The sequence below is a fragment of the Schistocerca serialis genome, chromosome 8 (genome assembly GCF_023864345.2).
Source record: "Schistocerca serialis cubense isolate TAMUIC-IGC-003099 chromosome 8, iqSchSeri2.2, whole genome shotgun sequence".
NCBI classification, from domain to species: Eukaryota; Metazoa; Arthropoda; class Insecta; order Orthoptera; family Acrididae; genus Schistocerca; species Schistocerca serialis.
The window spans coordinates 358,360,676-358,383,069 of record NC_064645.1 but is presented as its reverse complement, the minus strand read 5'-3'; the positions used below and the strand labels follow the sequence as shown (position 1 = coordinate 358,383,069).

At 42.6% G+C, this 22,394-nt stretch overlaps 1 long non-coding RNA gene across 1 annotated transcript in view; it reads right to left on the bottom strand.

Moving 5' to 3' along the window:
- Nucleotides 1-726: 726 nt before the first annotated feature.
- LOC126416309 (uncharacterized) overlaps nucleotides 727-22,394 on the bottom strand; it is a 1,765,436-nt gene continuing 1,743,768 nt past the window's right edge. The window contains exon 5 of the long non-coding RNA XR_007575433.1: nucleotides 727-809. This is a non-coding gene — a long non-coding RNA (uncharacterized LOC126416309). The remainder of the gene's footprint in view (nucleotides 810-22,394) is intronic.

The following is a 22,394-nucleotide window of genomic DNA, read 5'->3' as shown; positions in this document are numbered from 1 at the left end:
ACACTACAATCCTTTCATTGTGTGCTATTCCATACTGCGTAATTACCAATGTTTAATTAAGTTATATGCTGTCTTTCACCTTCTGAGAATGAAAATGTATTCAATTATTAGCCTATCCGAATTGTCATGTGGCCAAGTTGTCACAGTCACCTTGCTCCAGTGTGGTGGCATGATGACACTTTTCTAATACTTTTAAAAACGGCAAAATAAGTGATTATAATTAAATAAAATATTCTACAACTAGATACAGTACAATTTAAAGCCGTTATAGAAATACACAGAGAGAGAAAAAAAATTTCTCCCAACAGGAATGTATTACAAATGGTTAACTGGTAACATCGTCAACCTGCCCCCTCCTCTCCTGCCTATGAAGTTCGTGCGATCAGTTTCAATATTTGCAATCGGGTAAGTTTGCATAGAAAGGCAACAGTTGTATTTACATCAAGACTTATTTATCAAGACTTATTTAAAATTATTGCATTACTAGACAGCAAGCTTAAAAATGAAATTGGCAGCAACGTGTTGCACGAATTTGCTGCAAGGCCGAGCGTGTTTTAGGGGCGCGGAGAGGACAAGGAGAAGTAGAGCGTGTGTTGTACAAATACGGCCTGCCTGCCCGCAGGAGCGCAGAGTTCTTTCCGGGCGCGTGGGAACCGGCGTGGCTGGAATTGTAAGGGCGCGGCTGGCGGCTGCGCGCCGCGCCGTGAATCACGCCGCCGCTCTTACCTTGCACGGGCGACGGCAGACGGACGACGAAGCAGGACGACGAGGTGGCAGCGGCGCACAGCACAGCGGAGACGAACACGCGACTGCAACACAAAACACCAGCCGCTAGCCACACATACATCCAGCTGCGAGCGCACCGCAGTACTAAATTTGTGCAGTCTCGGGTTGGGAGGCTGACGCACGCAGTGGTACTGTTGACATTTTTAAAAATATCTGGAACCCAGTCTATCGACATTCAGGAAAATATCACTATAGACTCTTGATATATCGAAAGAAAGTGGCGATATATCGGCGGAAGGAATATCGCTGTACCAGCCTGTAAAAATATATCGACAGCACATTGTAAATGTACTGCTGGTTTTAGAGCTGTATATTTAAGTACTGACTTAATATTATATATTCTGTAAGCAGCTTGCTTCTCCACCTTAGAGAAAGAACTGAAAGGAAACGATGCACGTTTACGCTTCGCGATAACCACTTTGCTAACCATAGTAACTGCATATAAGTGGCACAATAACAGGTGTTCTATGTGTCCGTCGTTCAGTTTCGTCACATATGGAATTAGTTCGGAATACTTCATGTCGACTTCCCTGTTTTTTTTTTTTTGTTTTTTTTTTTTTTTTGTTTTCTTTTTTCCTGCAAACCCCAGCGACATAGCCAGCTGTAGCGTCAAAATTGCTAAACGTTGCAATTTCTGTTGGCAGCGCCGAGCGACGAATACGTCAGCGTTTCCCCTCACACGTTTCCGCCCACAGCAACAGCAACGACCAATCTTGTAATTTAGATTTCTGTTCACTTTCAACAACTGTTCTTGAGGAACGTCAATATGAAGGAACAGCACACTAGATGCGTTAAAAATTGCTTTTTAGTACAATTAATGTGCTGTTTCTTCACATCGGAAATGTTGTTATTCCATTCACACCGTCACCCCCCTCCCCCTAAGTCCAATTGCACTTCTTCATTTGTGCCACATGTACTTGCTTCACGCAGTCGAAGAGAAAGATTGGACGTGACGAAAGCTGATAGAGTAGTAAGATTCATTCACACAGTGAAAGTATGTCCTACCACAATTTCGAAAGAACAATTTCAAATATTTTCCGAAAATTATGAAAAAATAAAAAGGTAAAATAAAAATATCGCCGCTCGATATTGCTGCTTTCATATCGATATATCGATACGTCTTTGCTATATCGTAGCAGATTTGTATCGATATTGTATAAGGAGACAAACGATATATCGATATTACACCAGCAGCTCCACCACGCAATAATGAATTTATTATGTTACACAGCAATGATGGCACAGGACGGATGCATTAGGGGTTTAAACTGCTTTTGTTGTATTGTCTTTGTGCATGTGTATTCCGTAACCTGCGGAAGCCAGAGAACCAAGCTTTGCTACGTAGTGCTCAAACACAGTTCATTCCCCCCCCCCCCCCCCCCCCCCCGCCCCGCCCACCATCTACAGTATGTTCAGAAATTCCCTTTACAAAGTTCTAGCACTTCTAGAGCGGTCTAAGTAGTTGATGTATTGAATTGGAACCCATCTCCGGAATCACATAGTTTCCGTGCTACAACGATTTGGAAACTAGTTGGCAACTTGACCACTTTTACGTGTAATTGATTAGGCGTGCGTGACCCAGTACATCACTTGTTTTACAATTCCACTGATTAATAGCCAAAGAAATTGTTCGTGTACGTGTTAATGGGTTCAGTTCACATTGTTGCAGTATGGCCTATTTCTATTCCGGTGCGCGACGTCTCAAATGGTTCAAATGGCTCTGAGCACTATGGGACTTAACATCTGAGGTCATCAGTCCCTTATAACTTAGAACTGCTTAAACCTAACTAACCTAAGGACATCACACACATCCTTGCCCGAGGCAGGATTCGAACCTGCGAACGTAGCGGACACGCGGTTCCGGACTGAAGCGCCTAGAAAAGCTCGGTCACTCTGGCCGGCGCGATGTCTCCTTCGAGCACCACAGTCTCACCTGCTGACGGTGAAAGGACGCCTTCCTCGAAGTCGTTGCGTAACTGTAGCGAAAAGGGTATGCGATGGAGTCGGACTTAGCGGAGAACGAACTTGATAAAGGCGACGAACAGTTCCTCTATTACCATGAGCTTCACCATTCAGAAGCGTCAGGTCGGTGCATTCTGCAAACGTGTACTCAACCACGCTGACTCACAGACAGGTAAATGACGCTCGAACCAAGTCAGAGAAGTATGACAGACGCCAAATAACATTAGCCGATCCAACATAACAACCCCCATCATGACTACCATGTTCCACACCTGCGTAGCAACCATGTGTTCAAACGCCTGTAGCACTTCGACGATAGGTTCCCGGACGTGGGTTCCTGTTCAGAATATTATATACACACTCTCCTCTGCAAGTCCTAGAAGTTTGTAACGGGAATTTCCGAACACGCTGTATACCTTCCATTGCGAGCCCTGTCAGACAGCAAATACGCTCACCCCTCTGCATGAGACGCGGGCAACAACATCACAGGAACTAGTAAAAACAACAAGTTAGCCACCAGGTTCCCAAGCTGGAATAAACAAAGACTGGTTTTAATGCAACTGCACATCGCACCTAATATACATTTTAAAATAATATTTATATCTCACAGTACCTTTATTATCACTAAAAGACCTAGACCATGCATTGTTCTTGGATAGAGAAAAATCAACGCCAATGTAGTAACTGTTGGACCAAATCTCACCAACAGGGTGCTACACTATAGTCAAACCCAGTACGCCAGTGCTGGGAAAGAAGTCTCCCGTATTCGCCGCTCTCGTGGGCCCAGGACTAAATGCTTCCGCGTTCGGTATCATCTTCTGACCAGCTCATTCAATAAATGCTTTTTCTAGGCAAACGGAGGCCGGGCTGCAGTTTGGAAATGTTTCCATATGACATGGTGGAAGAACGATATTCTTTGCCTGTAGTTCTGGAATTTAGGAAGCTGTTTTTATATTACGTAGGACATGTTGTTGTTGTTGTTATCTTCAGTCCAAAAATTGATTTGCTGCAATTCTTCATGCTAGTCTATCCTGTGCAAGCCTCTTTATCTCCGGTTAACTACATCCTTCTGCATCTGCTTGCTGTATTCATCTTTTGGTCTCATTCTATGATTTTTATCCGCTACACCCCCCTCCAATACTTGATGTCTCAGAATGTGTCCTATCAACCGATCCTTTCTTTTAGAAAAGTTGTGCCCTAAATTTTTAGTCTTCCAAATTCTGTTCAGTACCTCCTCATTAGTTACATGATTTAGCCGTCTAATCTTCAGCATTCTTCTGTAGCACCACATTTCAAAAGTTTCTATTCTCTTCTTGTCTAAACCATTTATCTTCCATGTCTCACTTCCATGCATGTCTACACTCTAAAGATATACCTTCTGAAAAGACTACCTAACTCTTAAGTCTGCATTTGATGATAACAATTTTCTCTTCTCCAGAATCGCTTTTCTGGCCATTGACAGTCTACCGTTTTATATCCTCTCTACTTCGGATATCATCCAATATTTTACTGCCGAAAAGCAAACCTAATCTACTACTGCAAGTATCCCGTTTCCTAATGTAATTTCCTCAGCATCGCCTCATTTATTTCGACTAAATTCCACTCTCCTTGTCTTGCCTGTGTTGATGTTCATGCTATATCCCCCTGCCAAGATATGTCAGTTCCTTTCAACTATTCTACCAGGTCTTTTGGTGTCTCTGACAGAATTACAGTACTAGCGCCGAACCTCAAGATTTTTATTTCTTCTCTCTGAACTTTAATTCCTACTCCAATTTTTTTTTCATTCCCTTTATTGCTTGCTCAGTTTACAGACTGAATAACATGCGGGATAGGCTACAAACTGTCTCACCCCCTTCTCAACCACTGCTTCCCTTTCATGCTCGTCGACTCTTGTACCTGCGGTCTTATTTCTATAAAAGTTGTAAATAACCTTTCGCTCCCTGTGTTTTACCCCAGATACCTTCAAATTTTCAAAGAGAATATCCAGTCAACATTGTCAAAAGCTCACTTTAAGTCAACAAATGCTACAAACAGAGGCCATGGGAGATAGAATATTGAGAGAAGAATTTGACAGAGCACTGAAAGACCTGAGTCGAAACAAGGCCCCAGAAGTGGACAACATTCCGTCAGAAATGCTGACAACCCTTGACGAGCCAGCCATGACCAAACTCCTCCATCAGGTGAGAAAGCTGTACGAGACAGGCGAAATATCCTCAGACTTCAAGAACAATGTAGTAATTCCAGTTCCAGAGGAAGCACTCGCTGACAGATGTGAAAACTACCCCACTATCAGTTTAATAAGTCATGGATGCAACATAACAATTCTTTACAGAATGGAAAAACAAGTAGAAACCAACTTCTGGGAAGATCAATTTGGATTCCGGAGAAATGTAGGAACACGCGAGGAAATACTGAACCTACGACTTCTCATAGAAGATATGTAAAGAAATGAAAACCTACGTTTAAGTGGGAGATATACAATTTAAATGCAGCTCTGAGATTCGTTAGCATAGCTTCTAGCCGACTATGGTATTTTTAACAGTGCGAGGCCGGCTGGACGATTGGCTTCCACTCCCACGGCGCTCAGTGGTTTCCCCTGCCGCTAGCCCATCTTTCTGGGCAGTATTCCACTGGGCAATGTACAAAGAGATATTTTGGCTCTTCTGTCAGCATGCACTCGCTTTCCCGTTGCTTTCCACTTATGCAACACCACGCACACCATTTCTGAGCGCAAATGCACAATCGGACATTAAACTTGTTGCCTAGTTAAGTAAGACTTCATCTCCATTATAAGCTTGATAAACTAGTTCTTCCTGATAACATTTATTAATATAAAAATTACTCTTGATGTAAGTTCATAGGCATCCAGGGCCGGTGTCATTTTGGATAAAATAATTGTGGGTATTGGGCCGCGTCATTGTAACCAACAAAATAGCAAAATTGCCGTCGTTTCGTCCGACTTGCTGTGGTCCTTTCATCCATACTTGAGTTTAGCATTCGCAGTCAGTGTCAAATTAAATGACTACATGCTTCAGCTACAGGTAGTTAGTTAAATTGCATATTATAAATGCTTCTATTAACGCTAAATTTCACTTATTCTCAACAATGGCTAGACTGCATTCACCATTTGCAGAACATATTGTCAAACAACAACTTCCCATCAAATAACAAAATTAAAAATTTTAAATCAGTGTACCAATTGTACTAATAATTATTTAGATGTAATTTTCCTGGATGTCAGTCGTTATTTCGTGATGAAGGGACTTTGGCAGGCTGATCACGTTGGGGGTGCTGTAGTGCATTTGTAATTACCAGATAGTATCAGTCACACATTGGCCTCATCACATATTGCATGATGTATCACTGTGCTCTGGAGAAAGAAGATTGTCGTTGTCTTACACACAGGGATTAGACATGTGATGTTCCATTTCCACACAGTTTATGCCCATCCGTTTCTTAATTGTCGTATTTTCCCCCTTCCTTTCAGATTGTGGGTCTAGTATTTCTCTGGTGGTTTTATATCTTTCATCCTATTCATATGTTGTTTATATCTCTCTGTGTATTCAGTTATTTCCTCATTACTAGCATGTATACTTTGTAGGGGCAAGGGTTGCGACCTCTGTCGTTGTCGGGAGACGGAGCGTAGAGTACGGTGGAACAGGCCAGTAGCGAGCTGGGCGCTATTGAAATAACATTAGCGGAACGAAGATTTATTCTATTAAAGTTGACAATCACATATTCTCCTAGTAACGGCACCTGGGCCAGCAGTGGTGCAGCGCGTGGCCTCAGAACTGATGCTGTCTCAGGAAACTCCGGCTCATATAATCGCTGCGTCTGGCGGGTGGTATGCCTTGTAGGCGAAAGGCGAAGCCCGTACGTCAGGCATGGCTAACCAGGACGGGGCCCGCCATGACCGAAAGTGTCCTACTTTCTCTGGCTCTTCTTTCGCGACACCCCTGTTTCGCAATAATGGCTTTCAGGGATTCAGCTTGTTGCCTTTCCTGCGATATCAACAGATTGGTAGTTGTTCTTGTGAAACATTTACTCTCTGTTACGAAATAAATCTATGCTTTTACAATGCGGCGATGTCCTCTCCTCTCAAAGGTCGTCTTGGTGAGCTCATAATTTCAAGTGTCTCGCTGGCATGAGATGAGGCAATATCTCCTGGGTTTGCCGTGCTTTCTGGAATGCCGCCATCCTGCCTGTTAATCGTTTTGATTGCGACACGGGGTGCTGACCTGGATTGCCCTGGCGTGGTGCCGGCTGGAGAGGACTCCGAGAAACTTTACTTTTGCACGTAATACGTTTCTGCTGTGTAACAGTGCTACTCACTTCAGCCATAATCATTCTCTATTAAATCTCTCCTCGTGCTCTCCTTTTCTCCTCTCAAAAATCTCACTTCCACTCCTTCTGTTTTGCTGTCATGTTGTTACCACTTATCCAACTATCGCTTCCATACAACAGCAACAGTACCACCATAGATATTTATAATTTAGTTTTTGTAACTTTGCTGGTTTTATAAGTAACAAAAGGACCGTAACCTAATTCTAACTGTATTCAGTGTTGCCGTAGTTTCTCCAGTTCTTCTATACTAAATCAATGTAAATATAAAAACAGTACAGTGAATGTTAAGTGCAAACATTACAACGATGAGACTGCGCATGACTCTGTCTCAAGTGGTAATTATCCAAAGTAGTCCGGAAATTGTGTTTATCAGAGGAGAAGCTTCTAAATATTAAATGAGAGAAAATAATCGTCACTTAAACTATGGCCATTTCTGTTCGCAAATTACAACAATGAAATGTACTTGAACAGTAACACAGAGTATGTTATTACTTTCTTTTTACATTTAAAAAAATTTTACAAAGTTCATTTCTTCGATAATAAGTTAGTCTCCGAGAGTCTTCTTCACCATATGAAGCATGATTCCAAGCAGAGTACACAACACACATTTCCCATAGTTCTTCGCCTTTACCTGCTTCTCCACAGATCCGCCATAACTCATTAGGTTCCTTACTATTTTTAGCTAGGGATTTCGATGTGTCAGTAAAATGGCTGTCGTAATCACCGTCATTGTCATCATCACAAACGCTGGAAACATTCGGTACTTTCGGTACCTGTGCTGTTTTCTCTTTACTCCTGGGTTCCTACCCTTTCATTTCCAAGTGATCACTAAAGCCTCAGGTACAATCTTTCCTTCCCACCGCGGTGGCCGAGCGGTTCTAGGCGCTTCAGTCCTGAACCGCGCGACTGCTACACTTGCAGGTTAAAATTCTCCCTAGGGCATGGGTGTCTGTGAAGTCCTTAGGTTAGTTAGGTTTAAGTAGTTCTACGTTCTAGGGGACTGATGATCTTAGATGTTAAGTCCCATAGTGCTGAGAGCCATTTGAACCATTTGAACGATCTTTCCGTTCTCATTCTTCAAACCAGTCTGTTGTTTACTTTCATTCCCTATTCTCTTCTTCATCTCAGCTTCGCCCAGGATCTTTTACACATGGGTACACACCTGTGCTCTTTCAGCGTACCATCACCCCAGTCTTCCATCACATACTACAGTGACCAGATTTTGTACTTTACACTGTTGGAGTTCGAAATGAAATCCATGTAACGTTACCATGATTTACAAGATTTAATAAGATATTCAGATGAAACTGAATCACTAATAGCTATAAGGATACCTTCTAATTTTCTGGTTCATGAAAATGACAAGAAACTGGCTTCTTTTATTTGTCTCGCATTTACGCTTCCCATAGCTCAAATGCCAGTCGTCTTCTTGTTTCTGTTCTTCGGTTACAGGAATAACAAGAGGGAAACATCAGTCGAGAGTCGTCATGCTCACCACTATTGAATGCGTAAGGTTACCCTCTGTACACAACTAGGCAACTCTCACTTATTATTAACCAGCAAGATCCATAAGAATTAACTATCGCAATAATATGTATTTGCATTTCATGTGTCTTAAAGTAAACCTTCTACCGACTCCACAAGCTTGACGGAACTGAGATTCTGTTCGTGCTATGCTGATCATTTCCTCGCCAATCTTTGTACATCGCTGTCCTTTTTGTTGCACATTTCCATTTTTGATCCAGGATTATACAAATCAGATATTTATTGACAGTCGATGGTCTCACTTTCCACATTCCACATTACAATATGTTTTATTTTCTCGAGCTACGTTTAGATTTTTGCACAAGATGTCTGCTTGATTCTATCATCTGAAATATATTCTGATGTGCTTTTAGCCAGACAAATAACCGCAATGAGTTCGTGAAACTGTTACATTGTTACCAACGAGGCACGGGCATCATCTCTCTTTCCTCTTATTTTTATATAGAGAACTACGCTACGTTATGGTCCCAGAATATCACTTCCTGGTATTAGGGATTTGTTGAGAAACCTGTATACCTGAAACTGGGATTCATTGCTTCTTCTTGTGGCACGTTAACTGGACCGGACTGCGACTGTACAACGTACTGCATATTCCTTTTCGAAGGACCTGAATGATTTGGCACAGGAGCATGTTGTTCGTCAACAGTTTTATTATAAGGCGCGTACAGATCCGTTCACAGTATGTTCCCAACAAAATAATTGCCTTTCTGCCGAGCGTATTGAAAGAATTTCAAATTATGTTTAAAATGTAATGAGATGCGACTGTGATGCCTCTGAAAGGCATGAGTATCCTTTCGCGCTGTTACAAGAATTGTTACACCTTCTAAACAGTTAAATCACGGAATTTATCGCGTCGAAAAATGTTAATTTTCAATTAATTTGAAACAAAATGTCACGCTAATGCTTTTATCTCGCTGAACAATAAGGTTGAAAAAACATGTCACTATTCCATGAACCTGCAGTAACTATTCGTCGGGGTGCAAACAGACCAGCAGTATATTCAATGCGCTAAAAGTGATCTGAAATGATAAATTAGGTTGGCTATCACAGGTACAAATAAAAAGACGTTATCCTCAAGAAGTCTCAGAAACGTATGTTGCCGTAACCAGGAGGTCTGAATATTACTTGTTGATCTTTCCATAAAACGAAAATGTATAAACTTTTTCAGCCTCGACGTCTTTTGCTGACCAAAGTTGATAATAGCTCTTCGTGGAAGCTTGACTATCACATATTTACGATGACTAAATCGAATCACATTCAGCGCCACTTTAATGTCATTACACGGTCATAGACACATCGTAAAGTCATTCCTACAAACCAAAAGTACGGTAGTTTGAAATTCCTCAGTTGGAGCTGTCCTTTAATACTACGTATGCTTCGCATCGACGCTCTTGCGATGTGAACAACGACCTGCATGCACTGCTGCTTCTGCATGCTGAAACTGTAACTGCAGCAAAAACAGAAGTTTAGAAGTTTTCATAAAAAATTGTTTAACGCTCCTCATTACTTATCCTTGTTACGAAACTTTTAGCAACGCTAAATATTACCAGCGCACATTTTCGCCTTAACTCACACTAAAGTACTTCTTCACCATGAAAAATATCTAAAGCATTCCTCGTGCGCGAAAACCGTAAGAAAGTTGCAGGTCTTGTACAAAGAAGTGAAGTGTATCACAGAATTTAAACCAAACGGTAAAACAACAACAGTCGAATATTATCCAAATCTTTATCAATAGAATGAAAAGATACGTGATAAAAAGCCTGCCTACAAAAGGAACAAGTGTCATCTTTTGCAGCAAAATTACAATTGCCGTAGCAATGAGTATGTGAAGTGCTTGAATTGTGGATTGTCTGAATACCTGCCTGTTCACACACTGTTTGCGTTGTCTGGCATTCACGTATCCGTCTACCCGAAAGATTTAGTAGCTGGAAAAGAGTTTTCAGTGCCATGAATATATTCTGGAACTGTAGATTTTGCATACCTTCGAGAATTGCACATTAGGGGTGGAATATACTGGTTGCAAAGGGAATTTAATTAAAATGAAAATAAGGTATACAGAAAACAATTTGTGCATTTCTGTCGTAATATCGACGTATTTCACTGTGAGACAGAGAATGTTGCACCATGGTGTAGAACATGCTGTAATGTGTCTGCTGAAGGTAGGGTTGACGAGTCCTATAAAAAGCAACTTACGAGAAAATGCGGCGATGGCAGGCCTTCCAAAACAGAGCATTTGAGGAATGAATCACGCTTGCCTCGTCTGCATTTCAGGTAGATAATGAACAACGGACGAGCCCGAGGAGTATGGAGTCTTACGATTCAAAAGAACACGGGATTTTGCTGATTTTGAGGTAAGAGAAACTACGATTGCTTAATAATGATTTTAGAACGAACATACTTTGACAAATGGAAGTTTCTTTTAGCACAGGAAAAGAAAGGAAACATAACGATACGTCCAGTGCGAGTTTTCAGCAACGCTAAGGGAGAGACGAGGCAGAGCAACACATGTGCTGTGGAGCACATCAATCCAATGTCCGAGGTATGAAATACTAGTCATTACTTTGGGTGTGAGTGCAACAAATGGTTGTTAGTCGGTCATTGCCAGGGTAAATCTGGTCCAGTTCTATCAGTATAGTCACCACTTATTAAAACAGCCCCGCCTCTGAAGAGCAATCAAAGACTATATCGTGAAACAAAAATGGTAATAAATGCTGGAGAGAAGAAGGCAAATCAGATAAAAAGCAAGGAGTGAGATGGAGGTGTTTCCTTTCATATACTCATTTTTAAACATTTATATTGCCAATATCCTTGAAATCTAGAAATCAGAGAGGAGTTAAATAAACACACTGACCTAAGTGCATTATTATACGCAGATGATAATGCGACAACGCAAAAAATAGAGTTCGCCCCCAAGTTGGCAGGACATCGGCTAAACGAGGTATGCACAAAATGTAATCTAAAAATTTCTCTACATCATACTAGAGTTACGGATTTTTATGGCAAATAACCAGTATGTTCGAAGGTAATAATTAAAAACAAAGTAATTAAATAGCTGTCAAATTTTAAATATTTACGTAGTAATTGGAGCTATGGTTAAGATGATTAAATATATGAAAAGAGCAGTACAAGTTTTAAGTAGTAAGTTGAACGATGAAAAGAATGCCTGGATGCATGTAAGAATGCCTGGACGCGTGCACCGATTCGGCTGTTCGGCTGAGAAGGGCCTCATAAGGCTCCTGTATTCTCCCCTGAGGAAAGCTGTACCACAACTATTGAAACTGGTCTTTGATTTCCTGATTACTGACGCTGGGAAATACTTGACGTCCGAGCTGGTTCCACACGTGTTCTACCATCACAGAGACACGTACCAAGTCTGGATGAGTACTGACATGTTAGCAATGTTCCACGGTATTTTCGCAGGAGACGTAACACGTAAGGACGCAAGGTGCTCGCGACGTATTGTCGTGCCGTCAGCATTCCCTCAATCAGTACCAGCTGTGACCTGAAACCATACCTGATGACTTCCCACACCATGACTTTAGAAGTGACGTCACTGTGCCTCTCCAAAACGTTGTCAGAATCCCTCCGATCACTACCGTTCAGAGTGGTACAGAAGCGTGATTCATTGATGAACACAATGGGACGCCAGTCATCAGCAGTACAAGCTTCCTGGTCACAGTACCACTGGAAACGCTGCAGTTTGAGTTGTGGAGATGACGGCGGTCTACGCGTGAGACGGTAGTTAAAAGGGCGCTACTAGTCTCCTACCAATGGTGCGAGATGACGCAGAAAGTTCTAGTGAATCCTTTACTTGTTCCCGATAGTGAATCCTTTACTTGTTCCCGAATGGCAGGCACAAATGTGAGGGGGTTAGGATGTACGTAGTGTACAACACGGCGATCTTCGCTTGTCAGATGTGGTCGACCAGAACCTCGACGAGAATGCCTGACTTTACGTGCCGTGCAGTCCAACACTGGACACTGTCACATTGGAATGCCCCACAAATCTGGAAGTTGCACTATTCGACCAGCTGTCGAAATGGAGACCCACAATGAGGCCCCATTTCAAACACTGTCAGGTGCTGGTAACACTCAGTCAAACAAGTACGTGGTATCCCACGCAGGGTTGGGAAATACCTACTGGTTACAACCAATATCAGTATTTTAGTTTTCAGTAACCCGTATTTTTTGGCATTCGTTTGGACTCGGTTATAACAGGCATTTTTAGTTTTTGCGAATAATCGAACAAGAAACCAGAAATCTCAGCCATAGCAGCGATGCCGAAGGGAATACGTTTCTCGTACAATCTGCATTGATATGAAGTACTGCGTTATTATACAAAATGGGAAAACAATCAGTGCTATTTTAGTAGCAATATCGGCGGAAACAAACACATGGCGTGAGAATTGGTGCAGTATTGCTGATACAATAATGTCCATGTTACCATGTGTCGTGGCTTAAGCTAAGCGTGTACGTACAGCTGCAAGATTTGCACCCACCTGGTCTGTATGGTAATTTTTCACTGTTGTCGATGGACATCAGTTCTATTACGGAATCATATCAACCATAGCGTGGAAACATTTTTACGAAGTGTCGTAGCAATGAAGTACAATTCTTCATTTGCTATACAAAATTAAAGATTTATATGCCATTTGTATGAAGTAGTAAAAGGGGAACGGTATTATAGTAGCAGTTATAAATTAAAAACTCGACAACAGTTCATTCATAGTGTACAATAAAAATTGAAAGTAGCTGATCTGCTTCTTATGTATGCATAATACGCCTTTATCTGCTTGTCGCCCTCGAAAACGGACAAATTAACACGACAAACAGAGTTCTTCAATTCCAATATTCATCGTTTAGCACTGACCATTCGTAAGTCCCAAAAGTGGTATCATCCCCGATTATAAAATGATTTTTGCTCAGAGTTTCAAAAAATTAGAATAAATACACTCCTGGAAATGGAAAAAAGAACACATTGACACCGGTGTGTCAGACCCACCATACTTGCTCCGGACACTGCGAGAGGGCTGTACAAGCAATGATCACACGCACAGCACAGCGGACACACCAGGAACCGCGGTGTTGGCCGTCGAACGGCGCTAGCTGCGCAGCATTTGTGCACCGCCGCCGTCAGTGTCAGCCAGTTTGCCGTGGCATACGGAGCTCCATCGCAGTCTTTAACACTGGTAGCATGCCGCGACAGCGTGGACGTGAACCGTATGTGCAGTTGACGGACTTTGAGCGAGGGCGTATAGTGGGCATGCGGGAGGCCGGGTGGACGTACCGCCGAATTGCTCAACACGTGGGGCGTGAGGTCTCCACAGTATATCGATGTTGTCGCCAGTGGTCGGCGGAAGGTGCACGTGTCCGTCGACCTGGGACCGGACCGCAGCGACGCACGGATGCACGCCAAGACCGTAGGATCCTACGCAGTGCCGTAGGGGACCGCACCGCCACTTCCCAGCAAATTAGGGACACTGTTGCTCCTGGGGTATCGGCGAGGACCATTCGCAACCGTCTCCATGAAGCTGGGCTACGGTCCCGCACACCGTTAGGCCGTCTTCCGCTCACGCCCCAACATCGTGCAGCCCGCCTCCAATGGTGTCGCGACAGGCGTAAATGGAGGGACGAATGGAGACGTGTCGTCTTCAGCGATGAGAGTCGCTTCTGCCTTGGTGCCAATAATGGTCGTATGCGTGTTTGGCGCAGTGCAGGTGAGCGCCACAATCAGGACTGCATACGACAGAGGCACACAGGGCCAACACCCGGCATCATGGTGTGGGGAGCGATCTCCTACACTGGCCGTACACCACTGGTGATCGTCGAGGGGACACTGAATAGTGCGCGGTACATCCAAACCGTCATCGAACCCATCGTTCTACCATTCCTAGACCGGCAAGGGAACTTGCTGTTCCAACAGGACAATGCACGTCCGCATGTATCCCGTGCCACCCAACGTGCTCTAGAAGGTGTAAGTCAACTACCCTGGCCAGCAAGATCTCCGGATCTGTCCCCCATTGAGCATGTTTGGGACTGGATGAAGCGTCGTCTCACGCGGTCTGCACGTCCAGCACGAACGCTGATCCAACTGAGGCGCCAGGTGGAAATGGCATGGCAAGCCGTTCCACAGGACTACATCCAGCATCTCTACGATCGTCTCCATGGGAGAATAGCAGCCTGCATTGCTGCGAAAGATGGATATACACTGTACTAGTGCCGACATTGTGCATGCTCTGTTGCCTGTGTCTATGTGCCTGTGGGTCTGTCAGTGTGATCATGTGATGTATCTGACCCCAGGAATGTGTCAATAAAGTTTCCCCTTCCTGGGACAATGAATTCACGGTGTTCTTATTTCAATTTCCAGGAGTGTAGGAGAATGCTTGTCATTTTTTGTAGTATTCAGCAACTCATGACATTTCGAGAAAAGCAGCGAACGGTGGACGCACTAACTGTAGTTTTATTTGCCTATTTAATTTAATACTTTGATTCTATATATCTTGAAACTGAAAGAGTCAAAATATTTCAGTTTTTGTTCTGTTTCTGCGTTTATTACAGGAAATAACACGAATAAAAAACCGAAAATCAGTTATTTCAGAAACCGGTTATTTTGAGCGGTTAGACTGGCGTGGAAAGAAACCGATACAACTGAAAACCTGTTGTTTCAGCTCGAACCACCCATCCCTAACGCCATGTCCTTCGCGGCGATAACTCAACATCTGATGCGGTTCATGTAGTGTTGGCAGAAGAGCCAACACCGTGTTACTAGAGGAGGCCGAAATGCACGCGTTTTAGCTCACGCAGGCTGGCGTGAGGAGGGATGGACTATACTGACGTGAGGTCTGGAACATGGCAAGGAATTAGAATTCAGAAAGCGGACGTAATTGGTTTAATACTTAACTTGAATCCATTAATGATGAACGTCGCTCTTGACGGTACATGATTCACAATATTATCTGTTCAGAATACATTCTTGAAGTAACTGAATATGGGGCCTTGCTAGGTCGTAGCAAATGACGTAGCTGAAGGCTATGCTAAACTGTCGTCTCTGCAAATGAGAGCGTATGTAAACAGTGAACCATCGCTAATAAAGTCGGCTGTACAACTGGGGCGAGTGCTAGGGAGTCTCTCTAGACTAGACCTGCCGTGTGGCGGCGCTCGGTCTGCAGTCACTGATAGTGGCGACACGCGGGTCCGACGTATACTAACGGACCGCGGCCGATTTAAAGACTACCACCTAGCAAGTGTGGTGTCCGGCGGTGACACCACAGTTCACGCACCTGTTATACCCTACCAGATTTTGCAACAACGCTAAACACGAACAACACTAATGGACTTTGGAAACCGTTCGACCTGTCACAGAGGATTGTAGCTGAAATCATTTACATAACCGCCGGTGTCGTGGAAGTGTACGAAGTCTGGTTGACATCCAATCACGTCTTCCGGGGCTTTACTTTTTTCTCGGGAGGTGTAGTTAAAATGCATGTAGGCTACATGTCTCTTCCTGGCAACCAGATACGCTAATTAACGTGCAGATTAGGAGAGTTGGGGATCGCACTAACAACACTACGTCCGTAAAGTATTACATAAACAAGTCTGGAATGATTTTGAGCGATGGGGCTGTGCACTGTTTTGCTAAATCTACAGAGCGTCTGCGGGCTTCTGAAGGCCAACAAGTGAATGCACATAATCGGTCAATTGCTGGAGACGATTGCAGATGTAACAAAAGTCCCATTTTGCGCCGTTTTATCTTCTGTAAACATCTCCCACAAGAGAATATAATTTTTTTTTTTTGGTCATCAGTCTACTGACTGGTTTGATGCGGCCCGCCACAAATTCCTTTCCTGTACTAACCTCTTCATCTCAGAGTAGCACTTGCAACCTACGTCCTCAATTATTTGCTTGATGTATTCCAATCTGTGTCTTCCTCTACAGTTTTTGCCCTCTACAGCTCCCTCTAGTATCATGGAAGTCATTCCCTCATGTCTTAGCAGATGTCCTATCATCCTGTCCCTTCTCCTTATCAGTGTTTTCCACATATTCCTTTCCTCTCCGATTCTGCGTAGAACCTCCTCATTCCTTACCTTATTACTCCACCTAATTTTCAACATTCGTCTATAGCACCACATCTCAAATGATTCGATTCTCTTCTGTTCCGGTTTTCCCACAGTCCATGTTTCACTACCATACAATGCTGTACTCCAGACGTACACCCTCAGAAATTTCTTCCTCAAATTAAGGCCGGTATTTGATATTAGTAGACTTCTCTTGGCCAGAAATGCCTTTTTTGCCATAGCGAGTCTGCTTTTGATGTCCTCCTTGCTCCGTCCGTCATTGGTTATTTTACTGCCTAGGTAGCAGAATTCCTTAACTTCATTGACTTCGTGACCATCAATCCTGACGTTAAGTTTCTCGCTGTTCTCATTTCTACTTCTTCTCATTACCTTCGTCTTTCTCCGATTTACTCTCAAACCATACTGTGTACTCATTAGACTGTTCATTCCGTTGAGCAGATCATTTAATTCTTCTTCACTTTCACCCAGGATAGCAATGTCATCAGCGAATCGTATCATTGATATCCTTTCACCTTGTATTTTAATTCCACTCCTGAACCTTTCTTTTATTTCCATCATTGCTTCCTCGATGTACAGATTGAAGAGTAGGGGCGAAAGGCTACAGCCTTGTCTTACACCCTTCTTAATACGAGCACTTCGTTCTTGATCGTCCACTCTTATTATTCCCTCTTGATTGTTGTACATGTTGTATATGACCCGTCTCTCCCTATAGCTTCCCCTACTTTTTTCAGAATCTCGAACAGCTTGCACCATTTTGTATTGTCGAACGCTTTTTCCAGGTCAACAAATCCTATGAAAGTGTCTTGATTTTTCTTTAGCCTTGCTTCCATTATTAGCCGTAACGTCAGAATTGCCTCTCTCGTCCCTTTACTTTTCCTAAAGCCATACTGATCGTCACCTAGCGCATTCTCAATTTTCTTTTCCATTCTTCTGTATATTATTCTTGTAAGCAGCTTCGATGCATGAGGTGTTAAGCTGATTGTGTGATAATTCTCGCACTTGTCAGCTCTTGCCGTCTTCGGAATTGTATGGATGATGCTTTTCCGAAAGTCAGATGGTATATCGCCAGACTCATATATTCTACACACCAACGTGAATAGTCCTTTTGTTGCCACTTCCCTCAATGATTTTAGAAATTCTGATGGAATGTTATCTATCCCTTCTGCCTTATTTGTCCGTAAGTCCTCCAAAGCTCTCTTAAATTCCGATTCTAATACTGGATCCCCTATCTCTTCTAAATCGACTCCTGTTTCTTCTTCTATCACATCAGACAAATCTTCACCCTCATAGAGGCTTTCAATGTATTCTTTCCACCTATCTGCTCTCTCCTCTGCATTTAACAGTGGAATTCCCGTTGCACTCTTAATGTTACCACCGTTGCTTTTAATCTCACCAAAGGTTGTTTTGACTTTCCTGTATGCTGAGTCTGCCCTTCCGACAATCATATCTTTTTCGATGTCGTCACATTTTTCCTGCAGCCATTTCGTCTTAGCTTCCCTGCACTTCCTATTTATTTCATTCCTCAGCGACTTGTATTTCTGTATTCCTGATTTTCCCGGAACATGTTTGTACTTCCTCCTTTCATCAGTCAACTGAAGTATTTCTTCTGTTACCCATGGTTTCTTCGCAGCTACCTTCTTTGTACCCATGTTTTCCTTCCCAACTTCTGTGATGGCCCTTTTTAGAGATGCTCATTCCTCTTCAACTGTGCTGCCTACTGCGCTATTCCTTATTGCTGTATCTATAGCGTTAGAGACCTTCAAACGTATCTCGTCATTCCTTAGTACTTCCGTATCCCACTTCTTTGCGTATTGATTCTTCCTGACTAATTTCTTGAACTTCAGCCTACTCTTCGTCGCTACTATATTGTGATCTGAGTCTATATCTGCTCCTGGGTACGCCTTACAATCCAGTATCTGATTTCAGAATCTCTGTCTGACCATGATGTAATCTAATTGAAATCTTCCCGTATCTCCCGGCCTTTTCCAAGTATACCTCCTCCTCCTGTGATTCTTGAACAGGGTATTCGCTATTACTAGCTGAAACTTGTTACAGAACTCAATTAGTCTTTCTCCTCTTTCATTCCTTGTCCAAAGCCCATATTCTCCTGTAACCTTTTCTTCCACTCCTTCCCCTACAACTGCATTCCAGTCGCCCATGACTATTAGATTTTCGTCTCCCTTTACATACTGCATTACCCTTTCAATATCCTCATACACTTTCTCTATCTGTTCATCTTCAGCTTGCGACGTCGGCATGTATACCTGAACTATCGTTGTCGGTGTTGGTCTTCTGTCGATTCTGATTGGAACAACCTGGTCACTGAACTGTTCACAGTAACACACCCTCTGCCCTACCTTCCTATTCGTAACGAATCCTACACCTGTTATACCATTTTCTGCTGCTGTTGATATTACCCGATACTCATCTGACCAGAAATCCTTGTCTTCCTTGCACTTCACTTCACTGACCCCTACTATATCTAGATTGAGCCTTTGCATTTCCCTTTTCAGATTTTCTAGTTTCCCTACCACGTTCAAGCTTCTGACATTCCACGCCCCGACTCGTAGAACGTTATCCTTTTGTAGATTATTCAATCTTTTTCTCATGGTAACCTCCCCCTTGGCAGTCCCCTCCCAGAGATCCGAATGGGGGGCTACTCCGGAATCTTTTGCCAATGGAGAGATCATCATGACACTTCTTCAATTACAGGCCACATGTCCTGTGGATACACGTTACGTGTCTTTAATGCAGTGGTTTCCATTGCCTTCTGTATCCCCATGTCGTTGATCATTGCTGATTCTTCCGTCTTTAGGGGCAATTTCCCAGCCCTAGGACAAGAGAGTGCCCTGAACCTCTATCCGCTCCTCCGCCCTCTGACAAGGCCGTTGGCAGAATAAGGCTGACTTCTTATGCCGGAAGTCTTCGGCCGCCAATGCTGATTATTTATCAAAATTTAGGCAATGGTGGGGATCGAACCCGGGACCGAAGACGTTTTGATTATGAATCAAAGACGCTTCCCCTAGACCACGGGGACATATAGAAAATCAATACAATATGGTTTATATGGTTTCAAATGCGTTCCGCCATCGGTGGTCCCAACGTGTGCCATGATTCATCAGCTAAGATGATCTTTCGAATCTCTCAAGTGTGTAATACTGCTGTTCCGGCGTCTATACCCATTTCTGTGTTCTTTGTTGTGCAGCGAATTGAGAAACATGTGATCCATTTTCTTCTGAACTCCAAACCGAGGAGACAGCTTTCGATGGTATGGTTGCTCATCTGCTGCTATTCCGCACCAATGATTTCCCATATTACTACATACTCATAATTTCATTTCGAGCCATTTTTCCACGAGTTTCACATCTCTGACTGTCGGTCTAGATAGATTCGAGAGACACATGCACGTATTTCAAACATAACTGTAGTCATTTGCGTTCTACTCGCTCACTATTAGAAAATATAAAAGGCTAAACCACCATTTTAAGAGCCCAACTTCTGCAGTAGCTTTTGCTTAGGTCTTAGTTCAGCATTACAGCTTACTGAGTCGACCAGATAAAATATATCTTTCAAAATTATTTCATGGCAAAAGGTTAATTTTGTCATTTTGCATATAGCTATGTGTATTGTTTTCTAAGGTAATATAAGTTTCCAGTGAATAAAAGCGTATGTAAAGAATTATTAAATACTCGCGCGAATCATTACATATTCTCATTACTGAATTAATTTCGTAAAGGAAAAATGGTTATGATCTAGACATCGTGATTAACTTAAAATATGAAGACCAATTTTACGTACTCTTGTCTGGGAGGCTAGAAACTCGTAGTCGGTATACAGAGCATTTTATTTTATTGTTCGATGCACGTGTCAATTTTAAAGATTCGGATTATTGAGTAGTAAGGGGCAGTCAAATGAAAACGCGACAGATGGAAGAAAGTGAGTGAACTGTTCATTACTTCAAAATTAGTCGCCATAACTGGTAACACAAGTACATCTATCCCAATGTGAGACAATACGGTCAGTGCCATCATAGAAAAATGTTTGCATTTGCCTACTGGAACATGATTTTACGCAGGCGGACACGTCTTCGCCGGAAGCAAATCGATGGCCACTAACGTCTATCTTCAGTGCTCCAAAAATACGGAAATCACTTGGGGCGATATGAGAACTGTATGGAGGACTTTTAAGGCCTCCCCAACGAAACTTCTGTAGTGTAGACAAAACAACCGTAGCAACATGTGGAACATAAACTGAGTTCAGACATTATGAAATACATGGAAGAACGATCTACCAACACATAACCATCACTGATCCAGAAAATATCACAACTGGCACTTTACTCACACGAATTAATGAGTGCTATCAATAGTGGATCTCAGGTTGATTCCATTTTTCTAGACATCCCGAAGACTTTCGACACCATTCCTCAGAAGCGGCTTCTACTCAAACTGCGTGGCTGTAGTCTGTCGTCTCAGTAGTGCTTCTGGATTCGTGTTTTTATGTCAGAAAGGGCACAGTTCATAGTACCTGACGGGAAGTCATCGAGAGGAACAGTACTGATATCTGGGATTCCATAAGGAAGTCGTGTAGGTCCCCTGTTGATGCTAATCTACGAGTATGTAAACGATATAGGTGACCACCTGAGCAGTCCTCGTAGATTATGATGATTAGGTGTCATTTTCAGGTGTACTGGAGGCGATGTCAGAATCCAAATACGGTTATTTTTCTTACTATAAATATTTATTCGTCCAGATCGCACAAAAATTCACAGTGATAATTAATTTCAGAGAAATTAAATTGCCACCTTCAGATCATTTCCATCTCAGATTATTCGCAGACGATGCTGTCGTTTGCTGTCTAAGAGTCCCGTTTGAAGATCAGTATGAATTATAAAGTAATTTACACAAGATATCATCATGGTCCGAAAAGTGTTGACCCTGAACTATGAAAAATATGAAGTCTTTCACATGAGTATCTAAAAAAATTCTCTACAGCTGGGTTACATGTTAAATTACACCAATTTATAGGCTGTCGATTCAACTAAATACCTAGGGATTACAATTACGAAAAATTTAAATTAAAACAACCATATAGAAAACGGTGTGTAGTAGACGAACCGAAGACTTCATTTTATTGGGACAACATATGGAAGATGCAACAGATGTACTAAAGCGGCTTTATAAGCGATACATTTCCGTATCCTTCTTGAGTACTGCTGCGCGGTATGGGATCCTTACCAAATAGTATAGACTGAGAACATCGGAAAAGTTCAAAGAAGGGCCGCTTGTTTTGTATTATCGTGAAACAGGGGAAAGAGTTTCGTTGATATGATACGCGATTTGGGATGGCAATCACAGGAACAAAGTCTTTTTGCGTTGTGGCGATATCTTTTAACAGAATCTCAATAACCAGCTTTCTCCTCCGAATGAGGAAATATTATGTTGACTCCCACCTTCATAGGAAGAAGCAGACATCATAATAAAATAAAATAAATCAGAAACCCCACTGAAAGATTTAGGTATCCATTGTTCCACATGCTATTCGAGAGTGGAACGGTCGAGAAATAGTCTGACACAGTCTGTTCAAATGGTTCAAATGGCTCTGAGCACTATGCGACTTAACTTCTGAGGTCATCAGTCGCCTAGAACTTAGAACTAATTAAACCTAACTAAAGTAAGGACAT